At 38.6% G+C, this 13,783-nt stretch overlaps 1 pseudogene; it reads left to right on the plus strand.

The window, feature by feature from the left end:
* Positions 1 to 9,544: 9,544 nt before the first annotated feature.
* Positions 9,545 to 9,655, plus strand: LOC125469525 (annotated as a pseudogene).
* The last annotated feature ends 4,128 nt before the right edge of the window (positions 9,656 to 13,783 follow it).

Genomic DNA, 13,783 nt, shown 5'->3' on the forward strand with positions numbered 1-13,783 from the left:
GGGAAATGGATGGATATAGGCTGCAAAATTTCCCAAACATTAGGCGGGAAATGGATGAAACTCTTGAAATATTAGGCGGGAAATTAATTATTATGATTTTTTTATGTGTTTGGTATCTTTAAATTACTTGATATTTTTATTTTTAATGTGTTTTATGATTTTTAATCTCAATCTTTGCCTATAATATGCTATAAAAATAAATAAATAAATAAAACTTAAAATTTAAAATTTATATAGAATAATAATAGAATAATAATTAATAAATAATATATACATATTCATTATATCTATTGCATTTTATAGTAAGTTTTTTTTAGTAGTTTAAAAAATTAAAATCATCAAAATAGCATTTTTCTTATCGTGTCGAAACAGGTTACCTGTGACATCCCACATCGCCCAGGGGGTGATCCTTATATGTATATTCCCATCCCTACCTAGCACGAGGCCTTTTGGGAGCTCACTGGCTTCGGATTCCGTAGGAACTCCGAAGTTAAGCGAGTAGCACGCGAGAGCATTCCCAGGATGGGTGACCCATCGGGAAGTTCTCGTGTGAGTTCCCAGAAACAAAACCGTGAGGGCGTGGTCGGGGCCCAAAGCGGACAATATCGTGCTACGGTGGTGGAGCGGGCCCGGGAAGCCGTCCCACCCGGGCGGGGATGTGACAATTTGGTATCAGAGCCTAACCCTGGTCGCGTGTGTGCCGACGAGGACGTCGGGCCCCTAAGGGGGGTGGATTGTGACATCCCACATCGCCCAGGGGGTGATCCTTATATGTATATTCCCATCCCTACCTAGCACGAGGCCTTTTGGGAGCTCATTGGCTTCGAATTCCGTAGGAACTTCGAAGTTAAGCGAGTAGCGCGCGAGAGCATTCCCAGGATGGGTGACCCATCGGGAAGTTCTCGTGTGAGTTCCTAGAAACAAAACCGTGAGGGCGTGGTCGGGGCCGAAAGCGGACAATATCGTGCTACGGTGGTGGAGCGGGCCCGGGAAGCCGTCCCACCCGGGTCGGGATGTGACATTACCCGTATGTCACTCTCGTGTAAACCTGTTAAGGACCCGTTATTAACGGGTTATTATTGTGTGACCCGATAATGACCAAATTAGTTATCGTGTCGACCCGAAACCCGTTATTTTCGTGTCGTTTACGTGTCGTGTTAATGGGTCGTGTAATAAATTGCCAGGTCTACAAATTACACATATTTTAATGATTCAAGCATGATGAGTTATTTCCTTCCTAATGCTAGAATATGTTTAGTATAATGGCACAAGTAAGGGTGTCGAATCCACATGGACTAATTGATCCTATATAATCACTTGTTTTGCAAGAACTCTATGAAATGAATAAAACTAATCAGATGAGGCAGATTTGTTGTTATAATTTGAAAACACTAGAAAATGAAGTAAACACAATTAAATGAATCAACAACTAATAAAATGGGATAGCACCAATGGAGATGAAGCTAGGGATTCGGTTTCACCATTGCTAAACCAAGTCCATGTTTGTTAAGTTAGTTTATACTCAGTCATCTACCTATTTCTTGAGTTTGTTTCACTTAGATATGATCAACCATATGATGTGTGGAATTGATCACATGTTCCTAATCATGAGCCTAGTTGTGATGTGCAACTTGGGTTCCTAATCAAGAAGGTGTTACGCACAAGAAACTTGCATAAAACCAAAGGTAACACTTGGCAGGTTGTTTGCAAAGTATTCCCTTCATCCATTCACATATCTACCAAGAATATGCATGATGTGTGCTCTAATCTTGGCTAAACAACCTGTGGTTAATTCAAATGGTGATCAAACATTAAAATCAACTCACAAGTCACAATTATATCAGAGAATGAAACAAGAACTAGATGGACAAACTGAGCATTCTAACTTGATTACATGGCAAACTTTGCAAGGCTACATCGAATCCCTAGAGAGAGATTAGTTACACTTCATGTTTACAAAAGATTTGACATAAAAATATAAAACATGAGTGAACATAGAATTAATAAGAAGAAACCCTTGAAGCAAAACTGATGTTGAATTCCTTGAAGAGTGCCTTCGGTGTTGGTTCTCCAAGTATGATGTGAATGAAGGTAGATCGGCTATGGTTGGATGATTTCTACCAATGGGACAGGAATGGACAGAAATGGACAGAGAATGGAGTGGAAATGGAGCGGCTATATGTGTGAATAATGGACTGAATGAAGAACCCCTTGTTGTGTGAAGTGTGCCTAGTTTTATAGGAAGGAACGTGGCTGCCAACAATAAGATTGGATCTGGATCTGCACATGTGAGATGGAAGTGCATAAATGAGCTGGAATTGATGGGTTTCTGAGGTGGTGGACGCACAGCACTAGGGAAACATGCATGCATTTGGCTATAAAGCTGAAATGGACAACCTGGAATTGGTTGTCCAAATCTGGAAAGGACATGAAGGTGCACGGCATAGACAAGAATGAGCTGGAATGGCATAATGTGAGCTGGAATTGCATGGCACAAAGATAATATGCATGTATGTGGTTTATTTAATCAAAGATGCATGTGTGATATCTGCAACAAAGGAGTGGACAACCTGGAATTGGTTGCACCAAGCTGGAACAAGGGATTTGCACGGCATGATTGTGTTTGTTGGTGGAAATATGGCTGAATGGTTTAATTAATGGGAGTGGGTGTTTTTGGTGCAAAAGGGAGCTGGACAAGGCAAGGGAATACACGGCACAAGTTATGTGGAATAACAAGGTGTCCGCATGTTTTTGCCTTGTTTAGAACCACCCAATGTGACTCCAATGCACCACTTTCCTAATCACATCTTCTCTTGAATTTCAGCAGCCACATTAGTCCTAGATTCCTCATTTGGACTTCAAATTAATTCCCAAGAATCCTTTCCACGTTTGGAATAATGCTCAGCTACCAAAAGGAATGTTTTTACTTCATTTGCCTTCCCATTGATCCAAATTCACCCTTGGCTGCACACTAACACCAAATAATGTAAAATGCAACTAGTTTAATCCAAAACAATCACAAAGACGCCAAATAAGGAAGATATAAATGCATGCAAAATGTGACTTATCAAATACCCCCAAACCTGGTTTTTGCTAGTCCTCGAGCAAACTTAAAACTAAAACACACAAAACACAAACATCTAACTAAACCACTTTCGCTGGCTAAATGATTGCACTGAGCATGTGCAACAAACCTTTGAACCCCTAGGTGTCCCTAGTTGGAGGAGTTGTGTCTCCTGAGGGTTTACAGTGATGTCACCCACAAACATCTACAAAAACTGCAAACAATTTGGCTAATACATGCTTTAAACAAACTAATAAGAACCAATGAAGATTTTGTCATACATTCAACTCAAAAGTTTGCCACTTCAAAGAATCGTATCAATTGTAAAGTATAAAGATATTTCTCCATGTCTTACAACTTCAAGGTCACCATACCCAAATGCTTAAGATAGAATTCGCCTCAACTCTACTCCTCACAGCTTCCACTCAAGTTCTCACTCAGATCTTAAGGTTTAGTCTCTCCACAACATATATGAGTGAAATTATGTAAAGGGAATCAAAATTCTCACATATGAAATCTGAAATGGAAGCACAGTTTCTGAGTAGATCTCATGAAATGAATCAAATGCTAAGACTATAGATAACACACACACTTACCATCAACCATGAATACATCCTCAATGATCAGTTAGGTCTTTCTCAAGATTGTAATGCAAGGCTTAGGGTATAGGTTACGAAAGAAGTGATATGAAATACTAGAGCTTGGGGCATACCAACGTGTCCTTGAGGATCATGCTCTTCACTTGCGTTTGTCTTCTTTCTTCTTTGTTTTTGGCGTCCAGGCCCTATGTCTTATAATGAGGCGATTTGGAATTTGTATCCACTTTGATCCCTTTTTTTTTATAACTTTATTTTTTTTTTGGAAACAACTTCAACATAGGTGCCCTCGGTACACGCCACAATCTTGTTCTAAAACTCAATCTATCCTTATTCTTCATCACATTGGTATTCCCCAAACTATAAGGTATGGCTTGTAATGGGCTAGGATGGGTAGAGTATGGTGTGGGTGATGAAAGAATTAGGCTAAAGTGTTTGGCTGCAACAAGGGTGAATGGAGCACACAAATGGGTAGGTTTTAAGCCTTTTAGTAGTTAAAACATGCATAGCCTAACATCATCTCATTGAGTTCATTCATGAATGATACTAAACACATGGTATCTGCAAAGGAGAGCAATTCTTAGTATCCAAACAAAATAGAAGTAATGAGATCATTTAAAGTGATATTTGAAAGAAAAAGATAGGAGTAGAAACACTTTAAACCCTCTCAAAGAAGCAATTAGGTTCAAAATAACTCACTAGGGTAGTCTCCACTATTCTTCTTCCAGAATTTGAGTATGGTACCTCTATCATCATAAATCCAAGAGTTACAGCTTTATAAATGACAACAAGATGCAACACTTTTTCATAGCAACCCAATCGTTTGTTTTCAAACATAGCCCTCATATACATTCATATTAGTAAGCAAAAACACTCTTAACCAAAACTAACACATAAAACAAACACAAAACACAAACCTTCAACACTCTTAACCAAAACTAACACATAAAACAAATACAAAACACAAACCTTCCATCATCCCACACCCCCAAACCTAACCTAAGCATTGTCCTCGATGCTTAAAATTGTATGCAAAGTAAATAGGCAAAGAATATGGAATGGAAATAACATAAACACAAAATAAGGAAAGAACACAAACCACACTAGGTTGCCTCCTAGCAAGCGCTTTATTTAATGTCTAGGCAAGACATGGTAGCTTGTTCATGGTGTTGTAAACTCAAGAACATCTACGACTTGATACACTTGCTCTTCCTCCACTTTATCCAAGTATGGTTTCAATCGTTGCCCATTGACTTTAAAAGAGGTACCATTCTTCATGTTCTCTATCTCCACAGCTCCGTGGGGAAATGTTTGCAGCACTTTGAATGGTCCCACCCACCTAGACTTCAATTTTCCTGGAAAAAGTCTCAAACGTGAGTCATACAAAAGTACTTTCATACCTTGGTAAAACTCCTTCCTTAGGATAGCCTTGTCATGATAGAGCTTAGTCCGTTCCTTGTAGATTTTGGCATTCTCATATGCCTCATTTCTAAGTTCTTCCAACTCATTAAGTTGGAGCTTCCTTGCTATTCCAGCATCCTTGTAATCAAAGTTGAACTTCTTGATGGCCCAATATGCACGGTGTTCAAGCTCCATTGGCAAATGACAAGCTTTCCCAAACACAAGGCGATAAGGACTCATGCCAATGGGGGTCTTGTATGCTGTTCTATATGCCCATAGTGCATCATTTAACCTCAATGACCAATCCTTCCTTGTAGGGCTCACAGTCTTCATCAAAATGTTCTTGATCTCCCTGTTGCTAATCTCCACTTGTCCTGAGGTTTGAGGATGGTATGGGGTTGCCACTTTGTGGTTGATGTTGTACTTCTTCATCAAGGATTCAAAGGGTTTGTTGCAGAAATGGCTGCCACCATCACTAATAATAGCTCTTGGGGTTCCAAACCTACAAAAAATCACATCTTTAAGAAAATTCAAAACAACCTTATGATCATTAGTTCTTGTAGCAATGGCTTCAACCCATTTGGATACATAATCTACTGCCACTAATATGTATAAGTGGCCAAAAGAGGATGGAAATGGTCTCATGAAATCGATTCCCCAAACATCAAAGAGCTCCACCACCAAAATGTTGTTCAATGGCATCTCATTTCTTCGGCTAATGTTCCCCATTTTCTGGCACCTATCACATTTAGAACAAAAATCAAAAGCATCTTTGAATAAAGTAGGCCAAAAGAAACCAGATTGTAAAACCTTTAGAGATGTCTTTTTGGCACCAAAATGTCCTCCACATGCCAATGTATGGCTAAATGTTAGAATGCTTTGTTGCTCACTCTCTGGGACACATCTCCTAATGATTTGGTCAGGGCAATATTTAAACAAATATGGTTCGTCCCAAACGTAGTGCTTTACCATGGCAAGGAACTTCTTTCTTTCCTGAAAAGCAAGGTCATTTCTAATTATACCACAAGCAAGATAATTAACAAAATCCGCATACCATGGTTCTTTTTCTTGAATGACAAGGAGTTGTTCATCTGGAAATGATTCATTTAGAGGCAATGGTTGTCCAACTCCAGGGTTTTCATTAAGCCTTGACAAATGGTCAGCCACAACATTATCACTTCCCTTCTTATCTCGAATTTCCAAGTCAAACTCTTGTAGTAAGAGTATCCATCTAATTAAGCGTGGTTTAGCATCCTTCTTTGTCATCAAGTACCTAAGGGCTGCATGATCAGAAAACACAATAACTTTAGATCCCACAAGATATGACCTAAACTTTTCTAAAGCAAAAACAACAGCAAGCAACTCCTTTTCAGTAGTGGAATAGTTAAGTTGCGCATCATGTAGAGTCCGGCTTGCATAGTAGATCACATGTGGAAGCTTGTTCACCCTTTGCCCTAAAACTGCACCAATAGCATAGTCAGAGGCATCACACATTAATTCAAAAGGTAAAGACCAATCTGGTGCCATAATAATAGGGGCCGAGGTTAGTTCATTTTTCAAAGTATTGAATGCATCCATACAAGTCTTATCAAAATGAAATACAACATCTTTAGCTAACAGATTGCATAACGGACGAGTGATCATTGAAAAGTTCTTAATGAAACGACGATAAAAGCCCGCATGTCCCAAAAAACTTCTTACTCCCTTCACAGTGGTGGGGGCTACCATATTGGTGATGACATCAATTTTGGCTTTGTCCACCTCCATTCCTTTGCTAGAGATTACATGTCCCAACACAATTCCTTGTTTCACCATAAATTGGCACTTTTCCCAATTAAGAACCAAATTTGTTTCCTAACATCTTTGAAGTACTAAAGAGAGATGGTTAAGACATTCATCAAAAGAGGAACCAAACACTGAGAAGTCATCCATAAATACCTCAATGAATCTTTCTACCATGTCAGAAAAGATGGCCAACATGCATATTTGGAATGTTGCTGGAGCATTGCAAAGTCCAAAAGGCATTCTCCTATATGCAAATGTGCCAAAGGGGCAAGTAAAGGTTGTTTTCTCTTGATCCTCCGGAGCAATTGCAATTTGATTGTAACCTGAGTAACCATCCAGAAAACAATAATGTGAGTAACCTGCCAATCTCTCAAGCATTTGATCTATGAAAGGCATAGGAAAGTAATCTTTTCTAGTGCTAGAATTCAACTTCCTGTAATCGGTGCAAACACGCCAACTAGCCGTGGGCTTTGTGGGCACAAGCTCATTGTTTTCATTCCTCATCACTGTGATTCCCACCTTCTTAGGTACCACTTGAATAGTACTCACCCATTTGCTATCAGAAATGGGATATATGATCCCCACATCTAACAATTTCAACACCTCATTCCTAACAACTTCCTTCATGTGTGGATTGAGCCTTCTTTGTGGTTCACGGGTTGACTTTGCCCCTTCCTCCAAAAGAATCCTATGCATGCACATGGTAGGGCTTATTCCCTTGATATCTGCAATAGACCAACCAAAAACTGATTTGAACTCTTTTAACACCCTAATTAGTTTATCTTCTTCATTTGGGGTGAGATCAGCAGCTATGATAATTGGAAGAGTTTCAAATTCAGCTAGATATGCATATTTTAGATGTGGTGGAAGTGGTTTAAGTTCAAGTTTTGGTGCCTTAACAATGGAAGGAGTTAGATGTGACATTGATGATTCTAAATGCTCTAAAAGAGGTGAAACATTCAAAGGATACAATGCTAATGCTTCCAAGGCAGCTACTTCTTCCATGAGTGCATCTTCTTCATCAAACTCATCTTGAGATTGACTCAAAACAGTTTGTAATGGTTCATTCGATTGTGCCTGCAAGAACTTAGAGAATACAAGTGAATCAAGCACATCAATGGCATAACAATCAAGAGATGAAGAAGGATGAGAAAGAGATTCAAACACTTTGAATTGAACTGTCTCTCCTAACACTGTCATAGTGAGGAGTCCATTTTGCACATCAATGATGGTCTTGGCCGTGGCCATGAAAGGTCTCCCTAGCAATATAGGCAACTCACGATCATGTATAGGAGCTTCTTCCATGTCCAACACTACAAAATCTGCAGGCAAGATTAGTTTATCAACTTGAACTAGAATATCTTCTACTATACCTCTTGGATATTTCACGGATCTGTCTGCAAGTTGTAATGAAATGGTGGTGGCTTTCAAATCTCCCAAACCTAGTTGAAGGTACACGGAATAAGGCATTAAGTTGATGCTAGCACCCAAATCAAGCATTGCCTTCTCTACTTTCTTGTCCCCTATGGTGATGTTGATAGAGAAACTTCCTGGATCCTTGAGCTTTGGTGGAAGTTTTCTTTGCAAAATTGCACTCACATTCTCAGACACCACTACCTTCTCATGTGGTCCATACTTCATTTTGTAGCTGTTTAACTCCTTGAAGAACTTCCCATATGCCGGCATGTTCCTAATGACATCAAGCAAAGGTAAGTTAACATTCACTTTGCTTAGTATATCAAAAATTTCCTTGAATGACTTATCCTGCTTGCTCTTGGCAAGTCTTCTAGGGAATGGTATTGGTGGAGTGTAAGGTTTCTCGGCCTTGTGAAGATTTGGTGCTTCAAGTGAGGAAGTAGCATGGCTTGGTTCCTCATTTGGTTTCTCTTTTTCTCCTTGAGTAACACCTGCATTCACATGATCATATTCATTAGTAACTTCATTGCCAACTCTATTATCAATAACCTTACCACTTCTAAGTGTAGTGATTGCTTTGGCTTGCTCTTGGTTCCTTTGGAGTATCACGGGTTGGCTTGGAAACTTTCCAACTTCTCTTTGGTTCAAGGCATCTGCAATCTGCCCCAATTGTGTCTCCATTTTGGTTAGAGCTGCTGAATGTTGTTGGAGAGTGCTATTTGTGGAATGTTGGAATTGCAAGGTGTTTTGGGCTAACAATTTAACCGTATCCTCAAGGGTAGTGGCAGGTTTTGGTTGGAAATTTTGGAATTGATTGTTGTTCTTCCATGAAAGGTTGGGATGATCTCTCCAACTTGAGTTATATGTATTGGAATACACATCATTCCTTGGCCTTTGATTGTAAGAATTCATGAGGTTCACTTGCTCTTGGACATACTCGGGATAAGCCTCCCTAGATGGACATTGATGAGTAGGGTGGCTTGGTATGTTGCAAATGGCACACACCTCATTTGCTTTTGGCACCATGTTGAGCACGGATTCAATCTTCCTTTCTAGGTTTGCTACCTGCAACAAAAGATCATGATTAGAGCTTGTTTCATAGACTCCAACTTTCTTACCTCTTAAATCTTTGTGTTGAGCATTAGACCCCAACATCTCATAAATGTTATATGACTCTTGAGCATTCTTTTTCTTCAATGCTCCACCTGCTGCATTATCAACAGTTGATTGACATGTTTGGGTTAGTCCATCATAGAAAATTTGCATTTGTAAGTGAAAAGGTAACCCATGGTGTGGACATTGCAGCAAGAGGCCTTTAAAGCGCTCCCAACACTCATTGAAAGGTTCTCCATCATCTTGTTTGAAGTTGAAGATTTGTCCCCTTAATGTGGCTGTCTTTTGAGTGGAAAAGAACTTCTCCAAGAACTTCTTAGCCACGGCATCCCATGGGGTGAGAGAACCTGGTGTTAGGGTCATCAACCAACTCTTGGCCCTATCTTTCAAGGTGTAAGGAAACACTCTCATCCTCAAATTTGCTTCACTTACTCCCTGCAAAGGTAAACCACTCACAACATTGTAAAACTCTTTAATATGAGCTAAAGGGTCTTCATTAGGTAAGCCATAAAAAGAGGGAAACATATGGAAATGAGAAGATTTAAGATCATAGTTTCTAGCTTCTGTGGGCAGCAAGATGCATGAAGGTGAATTTGGTATGATTGGTTGAGCAAAGTCCTCCAAAGCTCGAAGCTCATCTTGGTTGCCCGCCATCTCTTCTTCTCTTTCCCAATTAAGTTGCTCAGATCCTTTACTTGTTGAACTAGGTGAATTCCCTTCCTCTTCTTCATGGATAATGGAAGAACTTGATGGCACAAAGTTGTCCAAAGTGTGGCCCTTTAACTGTTCAATTCTTTGGCCTAACTCAACAAGTCTATTTGACATATACTACCTGAAACAAAATAACACAAGTTTGAATGAAAATCAAGAATCTACCTACAATGAAAAGAACAAAGTTTAAATAGCAAACAAGCAATTACAAGGGACTGAAATCAGTCCCTGGCAACGGCGCCATTTTTGATGAGTTATTTCCTTCCTAATGCTAGAATATGTTTAGTATAATGGCACAAGTAAGGGTGTCGAATCCACAGGGACTAATTGATCCTATATAATCACTTGTTTTGCAAGAACTCTATGAAATGAATAAAACTAATCAGATGAGGCAGATTTGTTGTTATAATTTGAAAACACTAGAAAATGAAGTAAACACAATTAAATGAATCAACAACTAATAAAATGGGATAGCACCAATGGAGATGAAGCTAGGGATTCGGTTTCACCATTGCTAAACCAAGTCCATGTTTGTTAAGTTAGTTTATACTCAGTCATCTACCTATTTCTTGAGTTTGTTTCACTTAGATATGATCAACCATATGATGTGTGGAATTGATCACATGTTCCTAATCATGAGCCTAGTTGTGATGTGCAACTTGGGTTCCTAATCAAGAAGGTGTTACGCACAAGAAACTTGCATAAAACCAAAGGTAACACTTGGCAGGTTGTTTGCAAAGTATTCCCTTCATCCATTCACATATCTACCAAGAATATGCATGATGTGTGCTCTAATCTTGGCTAAACAACCTGTGGTTAATTCAAATGGTGATCAAACATTAAAATCAACTCACAAGTCACAATTATATCAGAGAATGAAACAAGAACTAGATGGACAAACTGAGCATTCTAACTTGATTACATGGCAAACTTTGCAAGGCTACATCGAATCCCTAGAGAGAGATTAGTTCCACTTCATGTTTACAAAAGATTTGACATAAAAATATAAAACATGAGTGAACATAGAATTAATAAGAAGAAACCCTTGAAGCAAAACTGATGTTGAATTCCTTGAAGAGTGCCTTCGGTGTTGGTTCTCCAAGTATGATGTGAATGAAGGTAGATCGGCTATGGTTGGATGATTTCTACCAATGGGACAGGAATGGACAGAAATGGACAGAGAATGGAGTGGAAATGGAGCGGCTATATGTGTGAATAATGGACTGAATGAAGAACCCCTTGTTGTGTGAAGTGTGCCTAGTTTTATAGGAAGGAACGTGGCTGCCAACAATAAGATTGGATCTGGATCTGCACATGTGAGATGGAAGTGCATAAATGAGCTGGAATTGATGGGTTTCTGAGGTGGTGGATGCACGGCACTAGGGAAACATGCATGCATTTGGCTATAAAGCTGAAATGGACAACCTGGAATTGGTTGTCCAAATCTGGAAAGGACATGAAGGTGCACGGCATAGACAAGAATGAGCTGGAATGGCATAATGTGAGCTGGAATTGCATGGCACAAAGATAATATGCATGTATGTGGTTTATTTAATCAAAGATGCATGTGTGATATCTGCAACAAAGGAGTGGACAACCTGGAATTGGTTGCACCAAGCTGGAACAAGGGATTTGCACGGCATGATTGTGTTTGTTGGTGGAAATATGGCTGAATGGTTTAATTAATGGGAGTGGGTGTTTTTGGTGCAAAAGGGAGCTGGACAAGGCAAGGGAATACACGGCACAAGTTATGTGGAATAACAAGGTGTCCGCATGTTTTTGCCTTGTTTAGAACCACCCAATGTGACTCCAATGCACCACTTTCCTAATCACATCTTCTCTTGAATTTCAGCAGCCACATTAGTCCTAGATTCCTCATTTGGACTTCAAATTAATTCCCAAGAATCCTTTCCACGTTTGGAATAATGCTCAGCTACCAAAAGGAATGTTTTTACTTCATTTGCCTTCCCATTGATCCAAATTCACCCTTGGCTGCACACTAACACCAAATAATGTAAAATGCAACTAGTTTAATCCAAAACAATCACAAAGACGCCAAATAAGGAAGATATAAATGCATGCAAAATGTGACTTATCAAAGCATGAAGATCCAACACATTTAGAAGTACCCAAATACAAAGTTGATAAGTCTTGCAATTGGGCATACAAATATGATAAAACCTTATAAGAGTGTCAATACAAATATCATAAACCCTTATAGAAGGAACTCATGAGATAAACTATACGTGTGTATGCAAAAATTATTTAGTTTTTCTTTTATGGTGTTGCTCATTTGTCTAACTTCTAATTTCACGCCATCTCAAAAGTTGAAGATTTGACTTCAAAAATTGACTCACGAATCAATTAGTCAAGAGCATCTTTTACGCATGTAGAAGTTACGATGCACTTGTCCCCGTTACACCCATCTCTAGTCAAGAGCATCTTCAAAAATAATCTTTCTTACAATTTTTAATCCAGCAGTAACGTGCGGGCATAACTTTCTAGTCATATCTGAATTACAATCCCACAAAAATTAGGATAGTTTTAAGTTTTCTAGCAAGACATTTCTATTTCAATTAAAACACTACAACCAACTATAATATTTAATTTCATACTCATATTCTAACAGTATTATCACACTTGGTGTACCGTATCGTGTTTTTGATACATTAAAAAATCTCTCAATATGTTGCTGCATGTCTTTATCAAGACTTCTTGACTTGACTTTGTAAGACAGGACAGTCAACCTGGAGATTTTAACACTAGGTCACAAGCCTTGGAGCTCTCCAATCAATTGATTTTTCAATTTTTATGGACGGTCTACATGTTTCAGAACATGATGCAAGAACAGATGGAACTGGTCAATTTTTTTCATTTAAGAAATCAAATCTGATCAAGACTGGCTCAACATAAGTTTTATGATGTCTTCGAAGACGAAGTAAACAGTCTCGAAATTATATAAAGTAATACAAATTGTTTATGTGTAGTCCAACTTGGATAACTATTCTGTGAACTAGAAAACAAAAGACCATGACGAAATATGTAAACACATATTGACAGGGTCGGCCCTCAAAATTTGAGAGTCCTAAGAAGTGGAGCCTGAAAGTTCTCTAACCCCCACCTTTTGTACATTGATATGTATAAAAATGAAATTACTGAATAAATGAAAGAGTGTATTTTTACATCAAATATCATTAAAAATTAATATCAAAATAGAAAGATATAAATGCATTATTTAAATATTACATGTTTTAAAAAAAAATTGGGACCTCTCCAAAGTGAAGGTCCTAAGCGGATGCCTACTTCGATTACCTTGAAGGCCGGCCGTGCATATAGATTGATGTAAAACTAATCAAAGCGACACCCAGCTGATCGAAGATGAAGGATTTTAACATTTTCTAGTATTTAAATAGTCTCAAAATTATATTAAAAAAAACAATACAAATTATTTATGTGTAGTCCAACCTGGATGACTATTCTATGAACTAGAAAACAAAAGATCATGACGAAATATGTAAACACATGTAGATTGACGTGAAACTAAGTAAAGTGACACCCAGCTACTAAGTAAAGTGACACCTACCTGATTGGACTATAATAAGCATCGGCGTAAAATGATGCCATTTGTTTAAACAGAAAAAAGATCATGGCCGGATTTTTTTTTAAGAATGTTAGGGATTTCATGATCGTAATCATT

This window comes from the organism of the source record quoted next, unplaced genomic scaffold, assembly GCF_019419815.1.
Source record: "Pyrus x bretschneideri cultivar Hongxiangsu unplaced genomic scaffold, Pyrus_bretschneideri_v1 Contig43, whole genome shotgun sequence".
In the NCBI taxonomy this organism is placed as follows: domain Eukaryota; kingdom Viridiplantae; phylum Streptophyta; class Magnoliopsida; order Rosales; family Rosaceae; genus Pyrus; species Pyrus x bretschneideri.